Source organism: Chenopodium quinoa, unplaced genomic scaffold (genome assembly GCF_001683475.1).
Source record: "Chenopodium quinoa cultivar QQ74 unplaced genomic scaffold, ASM168347v1, whole genome shotgun sequence".
NCBI lineage: Eukaryota > Viridiplantae > Streptophyta > Magnoliopsida > Caryophyllales > Amaranthaceae > Chenopodium > Chenopodium quinoa.
In genome coordinates, this window is record NW_018742681.1 from 1,524,403 (window position 1) to 1,541,232 (window position 16,830).

The following is a 16,830-nucleotide window of genomic DNA, read 5'->3' on the forward strand; positions in this document are numbered from 1 at the left end:
CCGCTTCAGAAGCTGCTAAGGAAGCTGTTTGGATTCGCAAGTTCATTAGCGAACTTGGTGTTGTACCCTCAATCAAGGGGCCGATAGACCTCTATTGTGATAATAATGGAGCTATCGCTCAGGCCAGGGAGCCAAAAGAACACCAGAAGTTCAAACACGTGCAAAGGCGATTTCACATGATAAGGGAATGGAAATCCGAAGGTGAAATCAGAATTTGTAAGATCGACACGGATGATAATGTAGCCGATCCTTTGACTAAACCTTTGCCTCAAGTGAAACACAACAAGCACATTGAGGCAATGGGAATCAAGCGTGTTGGAGACTGGCTTTGAAATTCCCTGTACATGTGTTTTAATTAAATAGGATATTTAATGTAAGACACTGTATTAAAACCATTCATTAATGGAGTAATTAATTTTGTGCGAAATTATCATTCACTCCATTACTATTTAATTGTGGTTTAGAATTAAATAATGAGTCCATTCGATTTACGGAAATATTCAAAACAGGGTATCAAGACCATGTCTTGGATAAAGAAACACCTGTTGAGTGAACCTTGAATATTAAATCGAAAAGTGTCCCTAATCGAGGTCATCTAACAGATGGACGATTGATGACCGCCATAGATTAGTGTGTAGTATGATTTACAACACCGTTTCTTGTGCTGCGAGGACGTGACGGTCATAATTCATTTGCACAGGTACAGTTTAGAATTGTACTGGATAAGACCTATGAGAGTACTTTAAGAAAATTTAAATTTTGTCATAAGTACATTTCTCATTATGACTATCGGAACTTGTTTCCTCCAACCATGAGTACTGTGAAGTTTTCTTGTTTGAGTACTAGACTTTTTGATGTTTCCAAACGTCTGCCGTAACTGGGATCATAACGGGAACACTCGGGAGACTATGTCCTCTTAGTAAGAAGAACTTACAATACAAGACTAGGATTGTCCCCCTACTAACAATAGGGAAAATGTTTTGTTGTTTACAAGGCCGCTCGAAGAGTGAGACTGTGAAAATGCATGGTCGTGCTCAGATGGATTTTAGAAATCATCTGCTTATTGACAGTCGAACTCGGAGATCCAGAAACACTTCTGAACGTAATAAGGATGACAAAGAGACTTACCTTATAGTTTACGAAGAAACATTAAGTGACATAGGAAATGAGCTATACACTGTATGCACACTTGTCCGGAAGGACAAGTGGGAGATTGAAAGGAATGGTGTCCTTCCAACAAGTGTACTCTTCCGATAGAGGGTTCAGAATTATTACAGAGCTAATTCTTCAGTAAGGTCAAGTGATCGGAATGCCTAGGTGGAGGCCGCTTCCAATCAGTAATATCGAGGTACAATTGATATTACAGCTTGATCTTAACTGAACCCTTCGGGTCGAACCCAATCGAATCACCGATCCGTGACGACGAATTAATCCGAAAGGATTTAATGAGTCGACAGAGTTTTACGAATACAAACGTCGGAAATCGAGCCTAGGGCGTCGAGACCGAGCGTCGCAAAATCACAAAGCGACAAGTACGAACATAGCCCTAGCATCACACTGGCCTAGCCATGTGGATGCTAGGCTAGTTCGAGCTAGCATGCACCTAGCATGGCTAGGCGCACCATCGCAGCCTAGGCTAGCACCATCTCAGCCTAGGCATGCGCATGGCAGCCTATCGCAGCTAGCAGCGTGCTAGCCTGGGTGCCTGGGTGCGCATGGCAAGCCATCGCAAGCCATCGCAAGTGCCACAAGCACCAGGCAGACCATCGCAGCTAGCAGCGCGCTAGCCTGGTGCCTGGGTGCATATGGTAGTCTATCGCAGCACGCAGCCCTTGCTAGGCACCATCGCAAGGCATGGAACCACGCATAGCACCATCGCAAAGCCAGGGGCATGCGTGTGTGCCTCGCAGCCTCGCACAACAGCCTTGCACTGCAGCCGCATTGATGCGTATGGGCTGGTGCGTGTGTGCGTGCAATGGGGTGGCTGGGTTGCTAGGCAGCAGCACCACGCATGCATATGCGTGTGTGTGTGTGCGTGCCTCGCACCAAGCACAGCAGTGCTATGCACTGGCTAATGCGAGTGTTGTGTGGTGCATGGTGCGTGTTGCGTGGATGATGCGAGGGAAGGGCCAGCATGCGTGGCTCGCTAGCAGCACACATGCTGGTTGTGCTAGCAATGGCGCGCAAGGAGATGTGCGTGGCTGCTGGGGGCCAGTGCCAGCACTAGGTGCTAGCAGCGCCCAGCGCCAGCACGTAGCACCAGCACAACCCAACAGCAGCATGCACTGGCTGGCTGGCTGGGTGCTCGGCAGCAAGGCGATGCTAGCTGGCAGCCCTAGCTGGCACGCTAGCTGGCAGCCAGCTAGCCCACCTTGACCCGGTTTTGGGTATAGTGTGTGGGGACCAATTCATGGCCTTGGGGATCAAGGCAATGGTCCCCCAAGCCTTGGTCCTCACTTGGCTTTCTCTATAATTATGCCAATGTGTCGATTTGAGGTTGAATTGATTAATTATTTAATTTTGGAATTAAATAATTATCATTTTACCAACTCTCCCTCATTGATGGGAGATTAGAAATCAAGGGATCATTTCCCTATAAATACCAAGCTTGGGTATTGGGAAATGATACAACCTTGAGTGGAATTAAAAAGGCAACTCTAGAAAAGAGTAAACCTTTGATTCGTAAAACTCATAGTTATTTTGTCCGGGTCTTGACTAACCTTCAAGACTTAGGACGCTCGGGTCGGGTCGAGGGTACGATCCGTCGAAGATCTCGTCTTTTCGGGATTTTGAAGTAAGAGCTCTTTGGGAGCGAAGCACACGTCAAAGGTATAATTCTCGTTCTTAATCTTGTTTGATTAAGTTTATTATGCTTGTTTAATTGCTTTAATTAAGGGGCGGGTCTTGGTGGGTTTCCTTCCGCGTAGTGTCGGGTCACTACGAAACCCTACAACAGGTTGTTCCAGGGACGACGAGGCTAGATATGGGCACCCTAAAAGCCATGCAATGGCTCGATGGGACTACCATGCCAGATTGCTACTTATGGCTCGTCGCAGGGAAGCCTTATGCCTACCTCCCCGATCCAGAAAGGACGGTCGTATATAACATGGAAAACTGGATCTTCGACCCCGACTTTATCTGGCACGAGGACGGGAACACGGAGTATGTCGACCGCAATCCACAGGCTCACCCTGGAGATGAGCAAGCCCATGGGGGCCAAGGTGGTGATGATGCTGACGATGATGATGATGATGATGATGAGGAGGGCGGCCTAGATGAGGCCCAGCAGATCCCGGCGCAGGACTAAGCCTCGCTCCGCCAGGGACTTGATGATTTGAGGAGCGAGGTAGAGGGGTTACGTTTGACAAACTCGGATATGGCCTCTGCCTTCAGAGATCTGAAGATGAGTGTTGACGACATGGCCTCCCGCTTTCCTCCTGGCCCCGGCGGCCCTAGCTCGTGATCCCCTTCCCTTTTCCCTTAGTTGCCCCTTTCCCATATTTGTAAGTCCTTAATGTGTAAACATTGAGGACAATTTTTGATTGTAGCTTGGGGGGGGGGGGTCTTACTTATGTTTGTAGATTAGGGGTAGTTTAGTCTTTATTTGCTTTCTTTTCCTTGTTAAAAAAAATAGAAAAAGATTTACTGCTTTCTTAGGACTAACCTTAACTTGTTTGCTAGTATGTCTCTTCTTTTAGCAGCTTGGGATCGTTCGAGAAGCGGCACGAGTACGAAGAACCAATTTATGGCCGCTAATTGGAGCTCCCGGGACGCAAATTTGGTGAGATCTTTCCCTTTTTCTCTTTGTGTGCTTAGGATAGTTTAGTTTAGGAAGAAGTTGAATGGTTCGAGGATGTTTGATCGGTTCTAAAGAACCTGGGATCGTTGATATTGATATCAATTGATCACTTGTTTGTTGATTGGGATTATTATGTGATTTTTATGCCTCTTTATGTGCCATTTAACTTGTCTAGATTACTTAGTTGTATATATGTGTGTGATAGATAGGAAAATCTTCTGTTATGAGGATGTGTAGTTTAGCTTATATGAGTTGCCTAATAGTCTTTTCCTATATTGTTGGATCATGATAAACCTGTCTAATTGCATAAACTTTTGGAATAATGCTCATATTTGGATTCGAAACGTGAATGAATGTGTGTGGATTGCCTATCTCTACTTAAGCCAGAGATGAATACAAAGTTTGAGTCTATTGTTGATCAATGTAGACGAGTCTAGGCGAAGGGTAGTTGGATAGAACGTTGTTGTCGTGTAAAACTCTAAGCCATTGAATTGTGGTAAGATGGAGTCGCTTCCCATTTGTGGATTTGATCCCCTTAATTGGTAGTTGCTTTGTTTTTGAATCCCGTGAGGTTTTATTTGTTCTAGCCTTCATCATTCTTTTTGAGTGGCTTATTTGGATCCTTGATTACGCATGTTTCGATCTTTGTGTTGACTTGTAGCTCCCGAGACCGACTTGACACTTTTAAGGGAAGAAGAGGGCACCTTTTTCATGTTCTTATTTTTGTTTCTTTTGTTTTGTTACAAATTAATTTTCTTTTTACATAATCTTACTTGCTAACCATGTTGAGCCTTTAATTCCATTCTTGGTTACCCATGTTACAAACCCGATGGCCGATGTTTTACCAACCCTTAGTTGTGAAGCGTTTACCTCGCAAGGTTTGTTTGAGCTTATTGTGTATAAATCAAGAATAATGATCGATAGTTGGTTTGAGCAAGTTTGAAAGTGAGCTTAATTGTAAAGATGTAATATGAAAGTTTGTTTTTGAAAAAAAAGAAGAAAAAAAAAAGAAATTCAAAAAAAAAAAAAAAAAAAAGAGAAAAGTCGTCCGAATTGTGAAAAAGGCAAGGACATATAAATAAAAGCTTTGAAGTTTGAAAAAGGTGGTTTGAGTGTGTATAACATAGAGAGTTTGGGATGTGTGAGAGTGTGATCAATGTTTATTGTGGAATGTGAATTGCATCTCTTGAGCTTTGTTTTTGAGAATCACGATTCTTGCGCTTCATTTAGGATTTAACTCCACATTTTAAATTGTTTTCACCTACGTTACCCATTGCCAATACATTACAACCTTTTAGGACCCTTAGACTTTAGAGGTGTTCGGTTCTCAAACGGTGGAGGGAGATACTTTTCAACCCTATGGAAAGATTATGCTTAATTGAGATGTCGGGATACCTTTGTTATTTCCTCAAAATATCACTTTTTCCGGTTCCTTCGAGGAATCACGAGGAGCCAATTAGGGTGGTGATTTGAAGCAAAAGGGGAGGACGTGGCTGTTTTGGTTGGGCTTAGAAGGAAGCATGATTCCTTTGTTCTCCATGCTTGGCATAGGTCTTGTTCACATTTTGATCAACGATACCTTGGATTGTGTGTCTCGTTGCTTGTTTGAGTGAGTTTTTATTCCATGCATGGTTGTTCTAAGTAGGATCCGTTGACTTTATTCTGCGCTTAAACTTGACTTATATGTAATGGCAATAGTTTATTTGATCTTGTGTGTGTGTTTATCCCTTAGTGTTGCTCGAGGACTAGCAAAAGGGTAGCTTGGGGGATTTTGATAAGCGCACTTTAGGGCGCGCTTTAGAGCATATAATAGGAAGATTTTGGACGTATTTAGGAGCGTTTTGGTCGTTTATTGCCTTTTTATGCTTATATCCCTTGTATTACATGCTTCACGGGTTTCGTGTTGTTTTTGATGTGTTTTCAGGTATAATCGACCGAGTTAAGTCGGGTTCCCGAGCCATTGGTACGTGATCGAGCCAACCTTGGTCGTATACGAGGAACTAAGGGGTTTTTCAAGAGTTTACACAAGATGCACAAGTAGCACGGCCGTGCCACACTTGGCACGCCCGTGCCACGCAGCTCCAGCAGTTCTGACCAGGCAACACGGCCATGCCGAGATGAAGCACGGCCGTGCCATTTTCCATGCATCAGCACGGCCGTGCCAGATTAAGCACAGCCGTGCCAAGTCAGGCCAGTGCCCTTGTCAGCCAATTTCCATGCCCGTGCCAATCATTAGCACGGCTGTGCCAAATTCAACACGGCCGTGCCAAAATTGAAGATATTGCGGATCAACTACTGCCATGTTTGCACGGCCGTGCCACTTCTAGCACGGCCGTGCTGATTTACGAAGGGCAGCCTGCGATTTACTTTCCGATTTAAAACACACACACATATATATATATATATATATATATATATATATATATATATAGCCCGATTGTAATGGTTAAGAGAGACAGATTTTGAGGTAGATTAGAGACGTATTTTTCAGAGAGCACTTCCGTAGTTGAGATTCCATAGATTTGATCTAATTAATCGTACTTTTCCGGATTGATTCGAAGCAAGATTAGTTGGGATTCTTTGTATTATTCATTGACATCGGATATCAAAGTTCCAAACTTTGTCATTGATTCGCATCAATACAATTGGTATTATTTATTCTTGTTTATTAATCAAGCTTTATTATTCCTTAATCAGAATTCATGTTTATATCTATTATGCTTTTGGAATACATTATTGCGTTGATTACGAATATGTGTGAGTAGTCTCCTAGCTAGGGTTTCTGGATGAAACCCGGCCTAGGTAGTCTATGTAATTGAGGGTTGATTTTGAAAAACGGATTGTGATTAAATTGATTATATGCGATTGCATGTTAATTCATTATAATAGGAGTAGCTAACCTAGAATCTTGAATTTGATTGCATGATATTCTTGATTTGAACAAGAGATTGTGAATTGAGTATTTCATTGTTGAATGTGGTTTGATTATGTATCGAGTAATGTTAAGTGCATGAGAAATCCAAGCTTAGTATTGTCCGTTGTCATCCTACCACATGATATTGATCAGACTTATAGTCTTTGCATATCCTGTTTGTCTCTGTGATTCCTTGTTGCTTAGTTACCAATGGTTAGGCGGATTCCCGTTCTCCCTAGTGTCTTAGTTTATTGATTATTTCATCTTATTAGTAGTATTTTAGAACACCATCTTCCATTGATTTCGAACTAGCTTAGGTTTTAGGATTGATTAGCAGTTACTCCTGTTCTTCGTGACCGAACCTTTATTTGCCATTATACTGGTTATAGGGTGTTCGTATCAGGCCAGTGCCCGTGTCAGCCAATTTCCATGCCCGTGCCAGGCATTAGCATGGCTGTGCCAAATTCAGCACGGCCGTGCCAAAATTGAAGATATTGCGGATCAGCTACTGCCATGTTTGCACGGCCGTGCCACTTCTAGCACGGCTGTGCTGATTTACGAAGGGCAGCCTGCGATTTACTTTCCGATTAAAAACACATATATATATATATATATATATATATATATATATATATATATATATATATATATATATATAGCCCGATTGTAAGGGTTAAGAGAGACAGATTTTGAGGTAGATTAGAGACGTATTTTTCAGAGAGCACTTCTGTAGTTGAGATTCTATAGATTTGATCTAATTAATCGTAGTTTTCCGGATTGATTCGAAGCAAGATTCGTTGGGATTCTTTGTATTATTCATTGACATCGGATATCAAAGTTCCAAACTTTGTCATTGATTCGCATCAATACAATTGGTATTATTCATTCTTGTTTATTAATCAAGCTTTATTATTCCTTAATCAGAATTCATGTTTATATCTATTATGCTTTTGGAATACATTATTGCGTTGATTACGAATATGTGTGAGTAGTCTCCTAGCTAGGGTTTCGGGATGAAACCCGGCCTAGGTAGTCTATGTAATTGAGGGTTGATTTTGAAAAACGGATTGTGATTAAATTGATTATATGCGATTGCATGTTAATTCATTATAATAGGAGTAGCTAACCTAGAATCTTGAATTTGATTGCATGATATTCTTGATTTGAACAAGAGATTGTGAATTGAGTATTTCATTGTTGAATGTGGTTTGATTATGTATCGAGTAATGTTAAGTGCATGAGAAATCCAAGCTTAGTATTGCCCATTGTCATCCTACCACATGATATTGATCAGACTTATAGTCTTTGCATATCCCGTTTGTCTATGTGATTCCTTGTTGCTTAGTTACCAATGGTTAGGCGGATTCCCGTTCTCCCTAGTGTCTTAGTTTATTGATTATTTCATCTTATTAGTAGTATTTTAGAACACCATCTTCCATTGATTTCGAACTAGCTTAGGTTTTAGGATTGATTAGCAGTTACTCCTGTTCTTCGTGGACCGAACCTTTATTTGCCATTATACTGGTTATAGGGTGTTCGTATCAGGCCAGTGCCCGTGTCAGCCAATTTCCATGCCCGTGCCAGGCATTAGCATGGCTGTGCCAAATTCAGCACGGCCGTGCCAAAATTGAAGATATTGCGGATCAGCTACTGCCATGTTTGCACGGCCGTGCCACTTCTAGCACGGCTGTGCTGATTTACGAAGGGCAGCCTGCGATTTACTTTCCGATTAAAAACACACACATATATATATATATATATATATATATATATATATATATATATATATATATATATATATATATATATATAGCCCGATTGTAAGGGTTAAGAGAGACAGATTTTGAGGTAGATTAGAGACGTATTTTTCAGAGAGCACTTCTGTAGTTGAGATTCCATAGATTTGATCTAATTAATCGTAGTTTTCCGGATTGATTGGAAGCAAGATTCGTTGGGATTCTTTGTATTATTCATTGACATCGGATATCAAAGTTCCAAACTTTGTCATTGATTCGCATCAATACAATTGGTATTATTCATTCTTGTTTATTAATCAAGCTTTATTATTCCTTAATCAGAATTCATTTTTATATCTATTATGCTTTTGGAATTCATTATTGCGTTGATTACGAATATGTGTGAGTAGTCTCCTAGCTAGGGTTTTGGGATGAAACCCGGCCAAGGTAGTCTATGTAATTGAGGGTTGATTTTGATAAACGGATTGTGATTAAATTGATTATATGCGATTGCATGTTAATTCATTATAATAGGAGTAGCTAACCTAGAATCTTGAACACGATCTCGATATGAAAGGTATGCTGCCCTTTTTTGGAGAAAGAACCAAATTCTTCATCTTGCTCCCTGTGCAACCTGCCACCACCGAGAATTAGTTGATTCTTGTATTTCAAAGAATTTCCGTTTGATTGCATGATATTCTTGATTTGAACAAGAGATTATGAATTGAGTATTTCATTGTTGAATGTGGTTTGATTATGTATCGAGTAATGTTAAGTACATGAGAAATCTAAGCTTAGTATTGCCCGTTGTCATCCTACCACATGATATTGATCAGACTTATAGTCTTTTCATATCTCGTTTGTCTCTGTGATTCCTTGTTGCTTAGTTACCAATGGTTAGGCGGATTCCCGTTCTCCCTAGTGTCTTAGTTTATTGATTATTTCATCTTATTAGTAGTATTTTAGAACATCATCTTCCATTGATTTCGAACTAGCTTAGGTTTTAGGATTGATTAGCAGTTACTCCCGTTCTTCGTGGACCGAACCTTTATTTGCCATTATACAGGTTATAGGGTGTTCGTATAAGTATTGTTTGATTAAGAGTTAGATTGTAGCGACCGATTTAACGCTTGTCAATTAGCTACGACAAATCCAAATTCCGAATAATGGTTAGAGGCCATAAAAATCTAAAACAGACTCCATGTTTGAAAATCATGTTTGAAACTTGATTAATTTGCATGAAGGGTAAAGACTCATCAATTTCAAATAAGTTTTCAAGGAGAAAACTAACAAATATGGAAATGTATATGCATACATAGCTAGATTGGCTGAAAAGGTTGTAATTAAATTCACGGCGTTGATTTAATAAAACCAATTCACCAATCCAAATGCTTAAGTCTTTTTGTGATTATTCTAGCAAAATTGCGCATATGAAATATGGCAAAATAGATATCGAAACCGCCTTCCTAAAAATGGGATTTTGGAAGAGACTATGGATATAGTCTAAGGGTTTCGTAAATCTAAATAATGCTAGATTTGAAAGTAATCTCAAGAAACCCATTGGTAGATTGAGAGAAGCATTGCATGTAGGAACTGGAATGTGTTTTCTCATAAAGTTAGAAAAAGGTTTGGCTTATGGAAAAACATATAAATTCTTATGTATAAGAAGTTTAGTGGGAGCAAAAGTCGATTTTGTAAGGTCCAATAAGAAGTTTACGAACTTTATTGTAAAATAACTATCAAATGCTAAATGCTTAGATTTGAAAGAATTTTTCAATGATGGACCAAGCTAAAGGCGATACTTAGTACATAGTGGGAATTAAGATCTACTGGATAGGCTTAATAAAATGTTTGAACGAGCAAAGGAATTTACCGTGTTAAACATGAAGGACCTGAAAAGGCTTTCGACCCATATGTATAAAACTAAGCAAATGTTTTGAACTAAGTACAAGCTAGGCAAATACAAAGTCAAACAATAAAGACTTTAGTAGAGACTTTCAACCGTATCATATAGCAAAACAATTTAGCAAGACTCAATGAAACTGGATGAGCTAAAAGTCACATGAATGGGATCAAATTGGAATAATTTTGAATTAGATCCATCATGTATGCTACGATATGGAATCGTCACGTGACCTGCTTGCTTAGAGCATGAAAAGTATAAAATACCAATGGAATTGAATCTAAGCAATGGATCGTTAGATTATGATCAAGAACATCCAAAGTACTTGGTTTAGTAAAAGAATGAGTTCCTGATACATGGAAACATATATAATTTGAGTATTGATGTTGCGAGCACAACCTTAGCAAGGATCATATCCTTACCAAGGAAGCCATTTATGAGCACGAGGTTAAGACGCGTCGTGGCTTGAGAATGGCAACATGAACTTATGTCCATGTATATTGTGCGAAAATTTAAGGTAAATTTCCATAATCACAAATGATTAGTGTTTCGGGGTTTTTTTTTTATGTGTCCTGCGGGAGAGTTACAACACCAGAACTGGTAGCCGGCCGCCTGTACCTGCAAAAGCACGGAGACTACGGTTGGTTGGAGTTCCGCCTCCGACGATCAAGTTAGAATACGTCTGAGTGAGTAAGAATGGGGAAAGTAAATAGTCACTCGAATTCCGGGAGATTCTGCAATTAATATTGCTCGGTATTTGTATCTGTATTTATGAATGTGCATGAATGTGCAATAAATGAGGATTTTCCTCTATTTATAGTAGAAGGAGATCAGTTCCCCTATTAGGGTTACGGTGCCACGTGTCAGCAGAGGAGTGGATCCCATTGGGCCTTTCTGAGGCTGACACGTGTCAGCATACCATTGGGCCACGTGGCATAGGGCAATTTTACCCCAAACATTTGCCCCTCACAGGTGTCACGTGGCACCTGTGACATGTCCTATTCTGGGAAGGGGACGGTTCGTCTCCTTCCCTCCATCCTCTTTTTTTTTTTTTTTGGAATTTGAATTTGAAATGAGAGGCGATGGTTTGCCTTCTGAGTTTCTTTATAAATAGAAACCCCCCTCCTCTCATTTCACACTTTTGCAAATTTTGAGAAAACTTTTGAGAGAAAAAGAGAGAGCTCTGATTCCGGCTGCTATTGTTTATACAACTGTCTGTCTTCTCCTTACTCATCTGGTTTTCGTTTGAGATAGTCGGTCAACACCGATTGAGGGGTTTGTGAGCAATCACCATTACTTCCAAAGGCACACATGGATTTACCGTTTGTGCACTAGCTAGTTCAGGTTTTAAAATACTTGCTCTTCTTAGAGGGTATACACGGTCAAACGTCTGTGCCCCTTGCAAGCCAACCACTGAATTCTGCTTGCTTTACCAGCCGGTTAACACTTTTTAGTCTTTCAGCTTACTTTTGAGGTACCGTCTCTTCCCCCTTCAGCTCTTTCATGTATTTTGTTTGTCTCTTTCTCTTTTTTCTTTCTTTGATTTTAAAAGTAAATGGACTCACCAACCACACACCCGGCACACCACAATTTAGAGGTCAACCGGTCCCCTGGTACGGCTGAGTCTAGGACTGGGGGAGCCGCCTCTGGGTACTGGGATTCCCCTTGTTCATCTCCTAATCCGACCGTCTCTGTCTCTATGCAGGACACAATGGCTCGTACTAGAAAAACGGTTGTAGATCCGGAGTATAAAGGAGAAAGCTCCGAAGAGTTGCCGCCTGAAACAAACCAGGCTGAGATGACAAGGGAATCCCCAAGAGGTACCCTAAGCACCTCTAGTGATGGAATCCTGGGGTCCGATAATGGAGGCGGCGAAGATGCCACCTCTATCTCTAGAGCTGAGGAGGAAAAATCCTCTAGTGATGAGAGCAGCGGGGAAACTGCCTCTACATCAAACTCTGATCAAAGCAGTAGCATCAGCTATCTTACACCGGTTGTAGATAGCGAGGAGGAGGACAGACCCACTTGGAATAATAAGGGTGATCCCCTCCTCATCCAAGTCTCAGCTAAAGACCGGGCTAGCATGGAGAGGAACTTAGGGAATTTTTTCCTCATGCGGCCACTAGGACAGAGGTACACTATTCGAGTACCGCCTGAGATGGGAACAATTGCCTGGGAAGACAACCAGCAATGCGAACGGGTACTTTGGCTGCTATGAGGCGGCCTTTCTAGCTGGCCTCCGCTTCCCTCTACACGACACCATAAAGGCCATCTTAAGAGGATACGGCCTGGGCGTGTGACAGTTAACCCCCAATTCTTGGGTTAACATTTTAGGCTACATCGCCGCCTGCGAGATGCAGGGCCTAAACCCCAGCTGGGAGGCCTTCGCCCATATGCACTATTTAAGCCGGAGCCTAGGCTGGTGGAGAGCTTAGTATACTCTGACCACTTATCCCTAGTATTTTATCACGTTGGATAAACCGTCTAAGTGGTCAGACTGGAAGAACCACTTTTACCTCGTTTCAGCCCCCACAAACGAAGAGAACCAGGACCTACAACCAGAAGCATGAGCTGCTGGGGCAAAAATGGAAGATGCCCCGAGTCCCAGATGAGGACTATGAGAGGATTATAGAGGCGGGGTTCTTTGAACTCACCACAACCGTCCTCTCAGGCGGTGAGCTAATAAGTGTGCCCAAGAATTGGGTACCCAAACACGAGTTTCTGCGAGATGAGGCATTCTTATCCGCCTGTGGGTTAAGCACCCAGTTTAAAAAATGTAGGTCGCATGAGCAACTTGCACTATTATGCTGCTTTAGCTATTTTATACTTGTGAAATTTCTTGTCTTTGCCTAATTAGACGGTTTCTCTTCTACAGTAAACGCCTTAACAATGTTGCCTCCATACAAGACTCCTGCAAAATCAGCCGCTGAAATCCGCAAGGAGAATGCGGAGAAGAAGAAAGCTGCCCAAGCGACAAAAAATAAGGTATATGCGCGCGTCCGTTAGCCCTTTGTATCTTTTGAAGTATATACTGGCTGACCATTATACTTGCTTTTTTACTCAGGAGGGGAGCAAGGCGCCTCGCTCTCTAACCAAGTTGATCCGGCCTCGGCTAGGAGATGAGGGGGCCATCTCTAACAAATCTTGAAAAGCCTCCTCCCAGGCAATCCTCGGCCGTCTAACGGTTGGGGTAAGAGCGTCAAAAACATTGGCCTGGGTTTAATCTCACCTCCAGGCAGCTGGATGTCCCAAAGGCATCCAAGGAAGTTGTGCCGTCTAGGGCTTCAGGCGCATCTGTGCCAGTTGGGGGCAATCAGGGCTCTCAACCTATCTCTCAAGGTAAAATAGATCCCTTCAACCCCTCTTTGCTTGGCAAACCCATGCAAATCAAGTCGCACTCCCAACTCCAGCCGGAAGACTCTTCTGGCAGCCGAAAGTCTATAGGAGGGGCGTATGTACCTTTCTCACCATCTCTTTCTGGTGCAGATCTCTCCCCTTGTTGGACGGATGTACAACAGTACGCCCGGGCCATGCTGAAGGCCATTCCCAGAGAGGAGAAGGAGGCGATCCCGGGGATCAACACCTTCAATGCTGACTGGGTCATGGTCAGCCTTGCTAAGGTATGTTCAACTGAATATTTCAAAGATATTAAACCGTTTGACCTTCTAACCCCGGCTGTGCTTTTGCAGTCCATGCTGCGCGTGGAAGGGCTTAAGAAGACTTATGCCAGGAAGCAAGGAGGTAAGACGGGCTAAACGAGATGCGTCTGAGGCCCATAACGTTGCTTAATATTCCGTGATTGTGCATGATTTAGAAACTAAAAGCCAAATCATGCAACATGCGGACTCCATCAAAAAGCTTCAAAAGTCCCTCGATGAAGCCCGAACAAAAATTCATAACCTTCAGGCGAAAAAAAGAAAATGTTGAATAGGAGGTGAAGAAGGCGGCGGAGTCTCTCAAGCTCTTGGAGGCGACCAAAAAGGAGAACTCCTCACTGCAGACTGAGAACTGCACCCCGAAGAAGGAGGCAGCTTCCACTAGTCAAAACTTCCAAGCCATCCTTGAAGCTGAACAAAGCCGGCTCATCGAGGAGAATGAGCAGGACTGTGAAAACCGCGTGCAAATGTCTTGGTCCCTTGTACATTCAGAGGCGGATTATGTCGTCTGGGAGCTAGCCTATTAGTACGTAGATCTTTCCATTCTAGCCAAGGAAGAGAACCACCCGGCGCCTGAGCCTTATGAGGAATGGGCCAAGAAGGAGATCGAGGCCATGCAGACGGAGATGGGCGCAGACGGGGATGAAAAAGCTCGAGCTGAAAATGAAGAGGTCCAGGCTGAAGAGTCCCTCGCCCCTCCTGCTCCTAAGGCCGCCGCCAATGACCCGACTCAATTTTGAACTTTTTAATTTTACTCTCCGGCCTACGTGCCGTGTATTTGAATGTATCTCTCTTTATTCCCGGACATGGGTCCGGCTAACAATTTCCTTTGGCTTTAAGCCAATTTATACATTTTCCGGCTGAATCGGCTTTATTTCTATCTAATAACTTTCAATTTCAATTTTCGCCGTTTTGCTTCAATTTTTTGTAAATTCAGTTTTTGAATTTCTTATGCCGGATGTATGAGCTTCACCTGCCCCTGGACGGTTGTGTGCTTGGTAGTTGCCCTACTCTAAGCATGTAGCCGTCTAAACGAGCATCCGGAGAATAAACAGGCGGTCCTTTGACCATTTTGGAAGAGGCCGAATTGGCCCAAGTAGGAGTAACAGACGGTACTTGCTTATGCCCATCGCTTATCCGACTGTTAGTTACCCTTCGGGTAATCATTCTTAGGCGTTTGATAGGAAACAAGCGGCCTTTGACCGACTGTAGTACCTTTGAGTGAGGACCGGTTTTACCTGATCCAGACCATGAATACCGATTGTGCCACTTTGGGGCGACATGCGGTTATATCTCAACCTTTACATTCTTCTTAAGTGAAGTGGTTGGCGAGAGACCGGCTGTGATGCTTTTGAGCAAAAGCCGTGTATCTCTGATCAAGATTTCGGGAACCGTCTGTGTCACTTGGGAATAACATGAGGTATCTCGATTTCAATTGCATATTTAAACGACTGTTTTGACCTGGAAATCCGATTTTTAGCCGTTTGTACGTTTTGGTAGAACAATGTACTACCAAAATGGGAGATGTTCTTTTCGACGATTTCACCCAAAGGAGCATCGCTGGATGCCTACTCATGTTGGAGCAGGCGGTTGGTTTAAGATAAAATCTGGCCTTTGGCCTCAAAGTTTTCCCGGTCGTGCATTACACAAACAAGACTACAATATACAATAATTAAGAGAATCTGGCCTTTGGCCTTAAAATTTGCCCGGTTGTGTAGGAAACAGTCGGGGCGTTGTACAGAATAGAAATTAATAAAGAATTCTTTCATTAATACTCTATTCAAAAGATTATAAGTCTTAGAAGTAGTACTTTTTCAAGTTATCTACATTCCAAGTTCTGGCTAGCTGCCTGCCGTCTGGAGTTTCCAGGAGGTAGGTGCTGCCTCTAACTTCACCAAAAATCCGGTAGGGGCCTTCCCAATTAGGATTTAGCTTCCCTTGCTCATTGGCCCTGCCGGTTGCCTCCATCTTTCGTAGCGCAAAATCCCCCACCTTCAAGGGCCGTCTGTGCACTCTTTTGTTGTAGGCTCTAGTCATTCTCAGGCGGTATATATCATGATGCAAGGCGGCATTGCCCCTGCGCTCCGGGAGTGAATCTAATGCTATACGCATGGCCTCCCAATTTGCCTCTTCATCATAGAGCATGATGTAGAGTGTTGTCTCATGAAGTTCAATAGGAAGGACGGCTTCAGTGTCGTATGTCATGAGGAACAGGGTTTCACCGGTTGCCCCTTTTTCAGTTGTTCTGATGGCCCATAGGACATGAGGCAACTCATCTGCCCATAGAACACCAGCCCTTTCAATTTTCTTCTTGATACCGTCTGAGATCAGTTTGTTGAAAGCTTCAACTTGACCGTTTGCTTGGGGATGGCGGACTGATGCAAAACAATGTAAGATCCCTTGATCTCCCAACAAGTTCCTGAGGGTAGGCGTCTCAAATTGAGGGCCATTGTCAAAAACCATAGACATAGGAACCCCAAACCGGGTGATGATGTTTCTCTAAATGAAGAAGATGACGTCCTTTGTCTTAATGCCTTTGACTACCTCTGCCTCTACCCATTTGGTGAAGTAATCTACAGCAACCAGAATGTATCTTCGTCCGCCTGTAGCAGGCGTATAGGGACCTAGGATGTCCATGCCCCACTTTGCAAATGGAACCGGGCTGCAGATCTTCGTCAGGTCAGTAGTCGGACGGTGTATGACCCGGCCAAATCTCTGGCACTTGTCACACTTCTTCACCATTTCCATGGCGTCTGCCTCAAGAGTGGTCCAAAAGTAGCCTTGCCGCTTGACCCTTTTTGCTAGAGTTCTGCCGCCTATAT